Source organism: Schistocerca nitens, chromosome 7 (genome assembly GCF_023898315.1).
Source record: "Schistocerca nitens isolate TAMUIC-IGC-003100 chromosome 7, iqSchNite1.1, whole genome shotgun sequence".
Lineage (NCBI taxonomy): Eukaryota > Metazoa > Arthropoda > Insecta > Orthoptera > Acrididae > Schistocerca > Schistocerca nitens.
The window spans coordinates 529556417-529568681 of record NC_064620.1 but is presented as its reverse complement, the minus strand read 5'-3'; positions in this window follow the sequence as shown (position 1 = coordinate 529568681).

Sequence of the window (12265 nt, the reverse complement as noted above, 5' to 3'; positions counted from 1 at the left end):
TGGCGACAAGATGGAGCAAGTCTTTATTGACTGCCTTAAGCCAGATGATCGTACTGGACAATTACTGCTGTAAGCAAAGAGCTGCCTGGGTGAGTGAAAAATTACTAGGCCAGAGAATATGACCAGTTTTGTACAAACAAACTTTATTGCAACACCACCCAGCAAGTGGTAAGAAATACAATTACAGTAGGGTAAGGTTGCCTCAAGGGAGAATTACTGTATTTGGTAGGGGAATTTAAATAACACAATTCGTTTTGCGTATACCGAAACTTCGTTTTTCAAGCCATCTTACACACAAATAGAAAAATCTTTTCTCCAAATGAGTTTCCAACAATTTTCAAATCTGCATCTTTAATTCGATTAAGGTGCCTGATTTCCTAATTCACACCCCCTATAGCCTCAGTCATGCTAAGGATAAGAAGTCAGTGATGACAAAGCTAATAAATCCAAGGAATAACTTAACAAAGTCACAATAACAAATTACAGACTATAAACGTAACCTTACTTCCTTAGGTACACGTAGTGAGGGAACACATATGAAACAAACATAAATTCTTAACACATTAGGTCGCTTAAATTGCCATATCGAAAATCAGCTGTTTTGCACACAGATATCACAAAAATATTTCTTAATTTTACAGCAGAATTGCCTCTAAATTTTTTGTGTGTGCTATGTCCATCCAGAGAAAGCAATAGTTGTTTCAGGTCCCTTTTTTTCTACTTTTCTACATTTTATGAAATGTTCTAGCCATCGGACAAACCGTTCTGATGTTACACGCCCATTCGTCGAGCATCAGAATGCTGTGTCTAGTGGAGCTCCCCTACCTAAGACATCATTCATTCTGCTCTCCTTAAATATTACCACTGGATGTATGAATTCCCCTGGTGTACTCACTACACATACACATCCGCTTGTGATTGCGCCCACCTACTATTTGCTTTTCGGGCAATTGCTTTAGATGATTTGTGAACTGTGGGCAGTGCTGTTTCATCCACGTTACGTATTTAGTCAGCAGTAAACTTACGTTCACAGACTATTTCCTCCTATTTATCAAAGACCGCACTAGCTTGCTCTGTACAAAACGCCTTCCTTCCTTCCGTTGATGTTGCTCCGGGAACTCGCAACCGCGAAGTGGGATAATCCTTCATAAATCAGTAATACAAATTTTTACCTGCTATCTTTTTATCTTTATTCAAGAGAAGCAGGAGATGATATTTCTCAGCAAGTTGGTATGCAAGTGTCCTTAACTCAGTAATAGCTACTCCGAAGAAACTAGACTCTAAATTATACGTTATGTTAATTCATCTTCCATCTCTGCTGTCATACCATTAGGTCGTTGAAATTTTGATGTATATTGTATCTTCTACATCAGCTTTCGTATCACATAACTTAAAGAGCCTATAAAATAGGGTAAAAACTAAATGAAGCGATTTTAATAACGAAATTTTGACAAATAACTTCCAGCGATCGACATATCCGACACATGTCGAAACAACTCCACTGTAGAAGCATTAAACGGAACATCAGAGTATGAGCACAACGTCAACACGTCCCGTGCATAAATAGAGCAAGCACCACCTTGGCTGTGTCCCTGAAATTGGAAACGGCAGTCGCCCACTAGGGTACTACTGGCGGAGATCAAGCAACAGAACCACAGCCGGCCGCTGGTGGCCGAGCGGTTCTGGCGCTACAGTCTGGAACCGCGCGACCGCTACGGTCGCAGGTTCGAATCCTGCCTCGGGCATGGATGTGTGTGTTGTACTTAGGTTACTTAGGTTTAAGTAGTTCTAAGTTCTAGGGGACTTATGACCTCAGCAGTTGAGTCCCATAGTGCTCAGAGCCATTTGAACCATTTTGAACAGAACCACACGCTAAAGCCATCTTCTAATGCGCCATGAAACTACACGTGAACAAGGATCTAGTGACGTTACAGCATGAAACACCATTGTAGATTTCTACCGCGCTACTAGGAACAAAAGTTTGAATGGCAGCTTGATTCCTCACTGACTGGACATGGACTTTTGTCGTTTGGCTTGTTTCATGTTCTTTGTTACTGAATTTATTTATGTATTGTAATGACACATTCCTATGCAGAGACATACAATATCTTAAAAGCTGCGCCAAAGATAAATTGAGAGGCATGTATATTATAATCTTTGTAAAGTTCACATTGGATTCTCTTTTGTTTGATACTCCAAGGAGCTAACGGACACTTTCGATTGTTGCCTTGTGGAGGATGGACGTGATTTTTGGACTGTGCGGAAAGGCAGCCATATAGTTAGTAATTATGGTTTGTGCGACGAGCACAGCAAGTCTTATTGTGTTGTGAATAAAAAAATAGTGAAAAGTATCGAAGTGTTACGAAAATTATTTATAGCGACGTAGCATTGTATTCCTTGGTTTCCACCGTCTTCGTGAAGTGAACCGATGCCGGCTCATGATGGTACACACGGTCAACAAAGAGAAGAACATCGATGGCGACTAATGAATTAATATTGTGGCAGAAGGACTAATTCTACGTCTAAGGTGAGAACTCTGATTAAATCAACAATGACGTGGAATTTAAAATGTAAAATGTTTTTTATTTATTTCGCCACAGTATGCTACAGGAAAACAGCATGGGTAGCGTATGGACAAGGAAGTAAACGAGCGTTCTTGTCACGCAAGGTAGCAGATTTATGCGCGTCCATTTCGTGAACAATTTGTGTGATGAGTGTCTAGATAGAGGCAACTACCGTTGGAGAACGCTGCGTTCGCAAATCATGATGAGGAACACGTTCCGCGTGGTATACCAGATCGTTTCTGGGCGAGCACCAACCACGAGCCGGCCGGATTGTCGAGCGGTTCTAGATGCTACAGTCTGGAAACGCGCGACCGCTACGGTCGCAGGTTCGAATCCTGCCTCGGGCATGGATGTGTGTGATGTCCTTAGGTTAGTTAGGTTTAAGTAGTTCTAAGTTCTAGGGGACTGATGACCTCAGAAGTTAAGTCCCATAGTGCTCAGAGCCATTGGAACCATTTTGAACCAACCACGAAGGAAAACACGTTCCATTAAATTGTCTGCTGGGCTCGCAGCTTGCAGGTCTGTGCCTCATACACTCTTTACACTGATTAGCCAGAACATTTTGACCACCTACTTATTACCTCTATGTCCACCTTTGGCCCAGATAACGGCGTCGACGAGTCGTGACGTGGAAGCAATGAGGATCTGGTAGGTCGCTGGAGGGACCCACACCACATCTGCACACGCACACACAAGTCACCAATTCCAGTTCATTCCGGGGAGGGGGGTGGTGAGCTCTGACGCCATGTTCAATCATATCACAGACATGCTCGATCGGCTTCAGATCTGGCGAGCTGGGGGACCAGCATTTCAATTGGAACTCATCACTGTGTTCCTCGAACCACTCCATCACACTCCTGACCTTGTGACATGACGCGTTATATCTTGATGAAAAATGCAACTTCCGTCAGGAAACATGATCACCACGAAGGGGTTTACGTGGTCTGCAAGCAGTGTACGATACTGGCTGTGATGATGCCTTGCACGAGCTCCATTGGACCCATGGATGCCGAGGTGAATGTTCCCCAGAGCATAATGTAGAAGCCGCCAGTTTGTCTCCGTCCCGCAGCACAGGTGTCAAGATGTTCCCTCGAAAGACGACGGATTTGCGCCCACCCATCGGCATGAGAAAGAAGGTATCGGCATTCATCAGACCATGTAACGTTCTACCATTGCACCAACGTCCTTTGTCGAGGGTCACATGCGGATATCAGTCGTAGTTGCCGATATCGTGGTGTTATCATTGGCACATACTAGGTCAACGGCTGCGGAGGCCCGTCGTTAGGAGCGTTCGGTTCAACGTGTGTTTAGACACAGTTGTACTCTGCCCATTGTTAAAATTTGATGTTAGCTCCGCCACAGTTCGCCGTCTGTCCAGTTTTACCAGTCTGCCCAACTTACACCTTCCGATATCTGTAATGAACGACGTGTGGTCGTTGTTTCACCTTGGTTTAGACACGTGTAGAAGACACTCACCGCAGCACTCCTCGAACACGCGACAAGCCATGTAGTTTCCTAAATGCTCGTGGCGAGCCTCTGCGTCATAACAAACTCAGATAGATTACGCACCTCCCCCGTTCTACACACGGACAGCACTCTCACATGCTACGTGCTCCGTGCGTCTGTGTGACTGGCAGTAACTCCTCACCAGATGACACTGCCATCGCCTGATGTGTTTATATTGACAGTAGGTCGATGTTCATAATATTCTGGTTGATCAGCGTATATATTGTAACTCTACAGGCTTTCCCGGCGATCTAATGACATCTTGGGTTGTCGGGTGTTCTGCCGGATATCAGCGTGGTACGTGCACGATATTTCGGTCACGTAGCTCGTAACCTTCATCAGGTGCGACCTGAGACTGCACCTCGAGTGGACCTGGCCCAGTATTTATGCCTATGGCCTTCCCCCTCCACCCACGGCTGCAGGCGCTTCCTCTGTGGTCCGCGCCCATTCCCTGCGACCTGCTGGAGAGTTGCTGCTCCGTTTTCCGTCCGCTGCGGTTCTAGGTGTTCCGTCTGCGGTCCGCGCCCACCAACCCCACTCCTGGGGGTTTCATCTACGGTCTGGGGTACCAAGTGTTCCGCCTGCGGTCCGCGCCCGCTCATCACGACCTGTTGGAGTGTTGCCGCTCCGTTTTTAGTCCGCTGCGGCTCTGGATGTTCCCTCTGCGGTCCACGCCCACCAGTCCCACTTCTGGGTGTTCCATCTTCGGTCTGGTGCGCCTGGCAGTCCGTCAGGGGCTCGTTTTCCGTCTCCATGTCTCTGGTTCTTCTGTTAGTGTAGTGTTGCAGCTGGCCCCGTTGCTCCTTTATCAATTCCAGAGCCGGATCCCAGGCTCTGCTTAGCTGGTACCCCGTGTCACGGTTCATAAGATCGTCAGCCATTTTTATTTCTATCGATTCTCTTATAACACTGTTCCAAAATCTGGGTGTTTGTGCTAGAATCTTTGTATCCTCATACTTCATGGCATGATCTAGTTCTAGACAGTGTTCAACAATGGCTGACTTAGTCACCTGTCTTAATCTAGTGTGCCTCTGATGTTCTTTGAACCTGATCTCCACAGTTCTTGTCGTCTGGCCAATGTAGCACATGCCACATTGACAAGGTATATTGTAAATCCCTGGTTTTCGTAACCCCAGGTCGTCTTTGACACTCCCCAGCAGTCCTCCGATCTTGTTGGATGGACAGAAAACACACTTGATATTGTGTTTACGGAGTATCCTACTGATTCTGGCAGAAATAGAGCCAGCATAGGGCAGATATGCCACCTTCTTTGCTTCATCTTGTTCTTCTTTCGGAACCTGTGGTATAGTGGCTGGTTGGAGTGCCCTCTCAATTTGTCTGTCCGTGTATCCATTCTTGGAGAAAACTGTTTTGGGACGTTCTATCTCTATAGGTAGATTCTCTTGGTCTGACAGGGCACGTGCTCTGTGGACCAAGGTCTTCAGAACCCCATTCTTCTGTGCAGGGTGGTGACAGCTGCTGGCCTGCAGATATAAATCAGTGTGTGTTGGTTTTCGGTACACACTGTGGCCAATTGATCCATCTGCTTTCCTCTGGACTAGTACATCCAGAAATTGCAGCTGGCCATTCTTCTCTAGTTCCATGGTGAAATTGATATTAGGGTGGCATGAGTTAAGATGTTCAAGAAACTCATTGAGCCTGTCCATCCCATGTGGCCAGATCACGAACGTGTCATCCACATACCTAAAGAAGCATGTGGGTTTAAATGTGGCTGTCTCCAATGCCCTCTCCTCAAAACTCTCCATAAACATGTTGGCAACTACAGGGGACAGTGGGCTGCCCGTAGCTACACCTTCAGTTTGCTCGTAATATTGGTTTCTGTACAGGAAATACGTGGATGTCAGTGTATGACTGAACAGGTCCAACAGAGCACCGTCAAATTTCTCTGCAATCAGTTGTAGTGAGTCCTTCAGTGGGACCCTGGTGAACAGCGATACCACATCAAAACTAACCATGATGTCCGAATCTGTGATGTGCAGTTGCTTGAGGCGTTGCAGGAAATCTTCTGAGTTGCGGATGTGGTGAATACATTTCCCCACATACGGAGACAGGAGAACTTTCAAGTACTTGGCTGTTGTGTACGTAGGTGCCCCAATATTACTGACAATTGGACGTAGGGGCACGCCCTCCTTGTGTATTTTAGGCAGACCATACAGTCTAGGTGGCACTGGCGCTTTTTCCCGTAGTTGTCTGATGATCTTATCGGGCATCCCTGTTTCCTTCAAGAGAGCACTAGTCTTCTTGGCCACCTTGTCCGTGGGGTCACACTCCAGAATCTGTATGCAGGGTCCTCCAGAAGTTGGCGTACTTTCTCATCATAATCCACCTGCTGCAAGATGACAGTGGAGTTCCCTTTGTCTGCTGGCAGTACCACAATGCTGTTGTCTTCCCGGAGTTTCTTGAGTGCAAGCCTCTCCTCGGTTGTGATGTTCGATTTCGGCGACCTGGCCTTGGTGAGGGCCCTGCAGGTTTCTCGGCGGACTTCCTCTGCCACATTAGGTGGAAGTGTGGCTGCAACTTGCTCTACTGCACTGACGAAACCTGAAATGGGTACGTTTCTAGCCCTATGCTGGCTCTATTTCTGCCAGAATCAGTAGGATCCTCCGTAAACACAATATCAAGTGTGTTTTCTGTCCATCCATCAAGATCGGGGGACTGCTGGGGAGTGTCAAAGACGACCTGGGGTTACGAAAACCAGGGATTTACAATATACCTTGTCAATGTGGAATGTGCTACATTGGCCAGACGACAAGAACTGTGGAGATCAGGTGCAAAGAACATCAGAGGCACACTAGATTAAGACAGGTGACTAAGTCAGCCATTGTTGAACACTGTCTAGAACTAGATCATGCCATGAAGTATGAGGATACCAAGATTCTAGCACAAACACCCAGATTTTGGGACAGTGTTATAAGAGAATCGATAGAAATAAAAATGGCTGACGATCTTATGAACTGTGACACAGGGTACCAGCTAAGCAGAGCCTGGGATCCGGCTCTGGACTTGTTAAAGGAGCAATGGGGCCAGCTGCAACACTACACAAACAGAAGAACCAGTGACATGGAGATGGAAAACGAGCCCCTGATGGACTGCCAGGCGCACCAGACCGAAGATGGAACACCCAGAAGTGGGACTGGTGGGCGCGGACCGCAGAGGGAACATCCAGAGCCGCAGCGGACGAAAAACGGAGCGGCAACGCTCCAACAGGTCGTGATGAGCGGGCGCGGACCGCAGGCGGAACACTTGGTACCCCAGACCGTAGGTAAAACCCCCAGGAGCGGGTCTGGTGGGCGCGGACCGCAGACGGAACACCTAGAACCGCAGCGGACGGAAAACGGAGCAGCAACGCTCCAGCAGGTCGCAGGGAATGGGCGCGGACCACAGAGGAAGCGCCTGCAGCCGTTGGTGGAGGGGGAAGGCCATAGGCATAAATACTGGGCCAGGTCCACTCGAGGTGCAGTCTCAGGTCGCACCTGATTAAGGTTACGAGCTACGTGACCGAAATATCGTGCAAGTACGACGCTGATATCCGGCAGAACACCCGACAACCCAAGATGTCAGCGTATATATTGTTGTTACATATATCGGTTTGGCTTGTGTTTTGTCATCTCTTTCCAGTTATATGTCTTTATGTGTCTTGTCTGCTTTAGGTTCAGTATGGTCTTGGTAGATTTTGTCTAGGTCGACATTAGTTTTTTGTGCTGCACATTGGAATGTTGTAATTTCATTTTTTATTGCTTGTCTTCCAGTGGTAAATTTATTATTCTATTGATCATCTATTTAAAGAATGTATATTCTTATGGCCTAGGATGGCATGAGTTTTAATTGATGATGATGTCTGTAGGTTTTCTGAAAATTTCAAATTTGTGTTGCTTATTATCATTGCTTATTTTTAGGACTAAGAAAGTGATGGGTTTGTTGTTTCTCTTTCTATTGTAAATTTTATTTTAGGTGCAGATTGTTTAATTGCTCGTTAACTGTTTAAATGGTTCAAATGGCTATGAGCACTATGGGATTAACATCTGTGGTCATCAGTCCCCTAGAACTTAGAACTACTTAAACCTAACTAACCTAAGAACATCACACACATCCATGCCCGAAGCAGGATTCGAACCTGCGACCGTAGCGGTCGCGCGGTTCCAGACTGAAGCGCCTAGAACCGCTCGGCCACATCGTCCGGCTGCTCGTTAAGTGTTTCTATAACCATGTTGTCTCCGTTTGTTAGTAATAATATATCGTCTACATACCGACACTAGCAGATAGTTTTGCTGAGGAATGGAGAATTGGAGGCGAAAAATTTTTCTTCTTGTATGTTGAGAATGATGTGTGCAATGTTACCTGCAGTGTAATTTCCCATCGCTGCACTGAGTGAGGTGGCGCAGTGATTTGCACACTGGACTCGCATTCTGAAGGACGACAGTTCAATCCCGCTTCCTGTCATGCTGATTAGGTTTTCCGAGATTTCCCTAAATCGCTTCAGGCAAATGCCGGGATGGCTCCTTTGTTAGGGCACGGCCGATTTTCTTCCTTATCCTTCGCTAATCTGATGAGACCGATGACTTCACTTTTTGGTCCCCTCTCCCAAACAAACCAACGAACCAACCCATTACCACGCCGTCTTCCTGTGTGTATGTTTTCTTGGCAAAGTCAAAATAGTTTTCTGATAGAGTGATCTATAGTAATTTTATGATTTCATAAGTTTCAAATGGTGGTTGCCCTACTATATCTCAAGAGGGCACCTTTTACAGTTTCAGTTATCTCAACCACTGGCATGTTTGTACACAAATTTCTTATATCGGAAGAGATGAAATTGCCTGTTTGGGGTATTTATACTTTATTTTACGCGCTAAGGTTTGTCAGCTTTACGTTGCGTTTTATGTACAGTATGTGTATAGTTTGCCAACGACCTTGCCTCAATGGTAACAACGGCTCCCGTCAGATTACCGAAGTTAAACGCTGTCGGGCTGGGCTAGGAATTCGACGGGCGACCATCCGGTATGCCAAGCGCTGTTGGCAAGCGCAATCCACTCAGCTCTTGTGAGGCAAACTGAGGAGCTGCTTGATTGAGAAATAGGGGCTCTGTTCATAAACTAACATGCGGCTGGGCGAGCAGATTGCTGACCACATGCCCCTCCATATCCGCATGCAAATGGTTCAAATGGTTCAAATGGCTCTGAGCACTATGGGACTTAACTACTGTGATCATCAGTCCCCTAGAACTTAGAACTACTTAAACCTAACTAACCTAAGGACATCACACACATCCATGCCCGAGGCAGGATTCGAACCTGCGACCGTAGCAGTCGCGCGGTTCCGGACTGAGCGCCTAGAACCGCTAGACCACCGCGGCCGGCTATCCGCATGCAGTGACGCCTGTGGGTGAGGATGACACGGTGGCCAGTCGGTAACGTTGGGCCTTCATGGCCTGTTTGGGCGGAGGTTAGTTTAGTTTAGGTTTTTATGTGTGTTGTTTGTTCTATAATGTGGTCATATTTTTTACCTACGTTATACGTCGGGCTGCCTATAGAATTTGTTATTGGATGGGTCGCGATATGATATTTGTGTATCTTTGACTGTGCTCGCAAAGTTGGAGTATATCGATCCATTATTTACTTTACAGTGTACTTGCAAACATATAGCACTATTGTAACAATTTGTCGTTTTACAACTGTCGAAAACTAACACGAAACTTCTATAGAAAGTAAATACGTGATCTAAGTTGACAATCCCCCCCATGAACCATGGACCTTGCCGTTGGTGGGGAGGCTTGCGTGCCTCAACGATACAAATAGCCGTACCGTAAGTGCAACCACAACGGAGGTGTACCTGTTGAGAGACCAGACAAACGTGTGGTTCCTGAAGAGGGTCAGCAGCCTTTTCAGTATTTGCAGGGGCAACAGTCTGGATGATTGACTGATCTGGCCTTGTAGCACTAACCAAAACGGCCTTGCTGTACTGGTACTGCGAACGGCTGAAAGCAAGGGGAAACTACAGCCGTAATTTTTCCCAAGGGCATGCAGCTTTACTGTATGGTTAAATGATGATGGCGTCCTCTTGGGTAAAATATTCCGGAGGTAAAATAGTCCCCCATTCGGATCTCCCGGCGGGGACTACTCAGGAGGACGTTGTCATCAGGAGAAAGAAAACTGGCGTTCTACGGGTCGGAGCGTGGAATGTCAGATCCCTTAATCGGGCAGGTAGGTTAGAAAATTTAAAAAGGTAAATGGGTAGGTTAAAGTTAGATATAGTGGGAATTAGTGAAGTTCGGTGGCAGGGGGAACAAGACTTCTGGTCAGGTGAATACAGGGTTATAAATACAAAATCAAATAGGGGTAATGCAGTAGTAGGTTTAATAATGAATAAAAAAATAGGAATGCGTGTTTATATGCCAACAAGCTCCGCAGATGACGAAGAGATTGATGAAATCTATGATGAGATAAAAGAAATTATTCAGATAGTGAAGGGAGACGAATGCTTAATAGTCATGGGTGACTGGAATTCGATAGTAGGAAAAGGGAGAGTAGGAAACGTAGTAGGTGAATATGGAATGGGAGTAAGGAATGAAAGAGGAAGCCGTTTAGTAAAATTTTGCACAGAGCATAAAAGAAGCTTGTATACATGGAAGATCCCGGAGATACTAATAGGTATCAGATAGATTATATAATGGTAAGACAGAGATTTAGGAACCAGGTTTTCAATTGTAAGACATTTCCAGGGGCAGATGTGGACTCTGACCACAATCTATTGGTTATGAACTGTAGATTAAAACTAAAGAACCTGCAAAAAGGTGCGAATTTAAGGAGATGGGACCTGGATAAACTGACAGAACCAGATATTGTAGAGTGTTTCAGGAAGAGCTTCAGGGAACGATTGCCAAGAATGGGGGAAAGAAATACAGCAGAAGAAGAGTGGGTAGCTTTGAGAGACGAAATAGTGAAGGTAGCAGAGGATTAAGTAGGTAAAAAGACGAGGGCTAATAGAAATCCTTGGACAACAGAAGAGATACTGAATTTAATTGATGAAAGGAGAAAATACAAAAATGCAGTAAATGAAGCAGGCAAAAAGGAATACAAAGGTCTCAAAAATGAGGTCGACAGGAAGTGCAAAATGGCTAAGCAGGGATGGCTAGAGGACAAATGTAAGGATGTAGAGTCGTATATCACTAGGGGTAAGATAGATACTGCCTACAGGAAAATTAAAGAGACCTTTGGAGAAAAGAGAACCACATGCATGAATATCAAGAGCTCAGATGGAAACCCAGTTCTAAGCAAAGAAGAGAAAGCAGAAAGGTGGAAGAAGTATACTGAGGAGTCTATACAATGGCGATGTACTTGAGGACAATATTATGGAAATGGGCGAGGATGTAGATAAAGATGAAATGGGAGATATGATACTGCGTGAAGAGTTTGACAGAGCACTGAAAGACCTGAGTCGAAACAAGGCTCCGGGAGTAGACAACATTCCATTAGAACTACTGATGGCCTTGGGAGAGTCAGTCCTGACAAAACTCTACCATCTGGTGAGCAAGATATATGAGACAGGCGAAATACCCTCAGACTTCAAGAAGAATATAATAATTCCAATCCCAAAGAAAGTAGGTGTTGACAGATGTGAAAATTACCGAACTATCAGTTTAATAAGTCACAGCTGCAAAATACTAACGCGAATTCTGTACAGACGAATGGAAAACTGGTAGAAGCCAACCTCGGGGAAGATCAATTTTGATTCCATAGAAATGTTGTAACACGTGAGGCAATACCTACCCTAAGACTTATCTTAGAAAATAGATTAAGGAAAGGCAAACCTACGTTTCTAGCATTTGTAGACTTAGAGAAAGCTTTTGACAATGTTGACCGGAATACTCTCCTTCAAATTTTGAAGGTGGCAGGGGTAAAATACAGGGAGCGAAAGGCTATTTACAATTTGTACAGAAACCAGATGGCAGTTATAAGAGTCGAGGGACATGAAAGGGAAGCAGTGGTTGGGAATGGAGTGAGACAGGGTTGTAGCCTCTCTCCGGTGTTATTCAATCTGTATATTGAGCAAGCAGTGGAGGAAATAAAAGAAAAATTCGGAGTAGGAATTAAAATCCATGAAGAAGAAATAAAAACTTTGAGGTTCGCGATGACATTGTAATTCTGTCAGAGACAGCAAAGGACTTGGAAGAGCAGTTG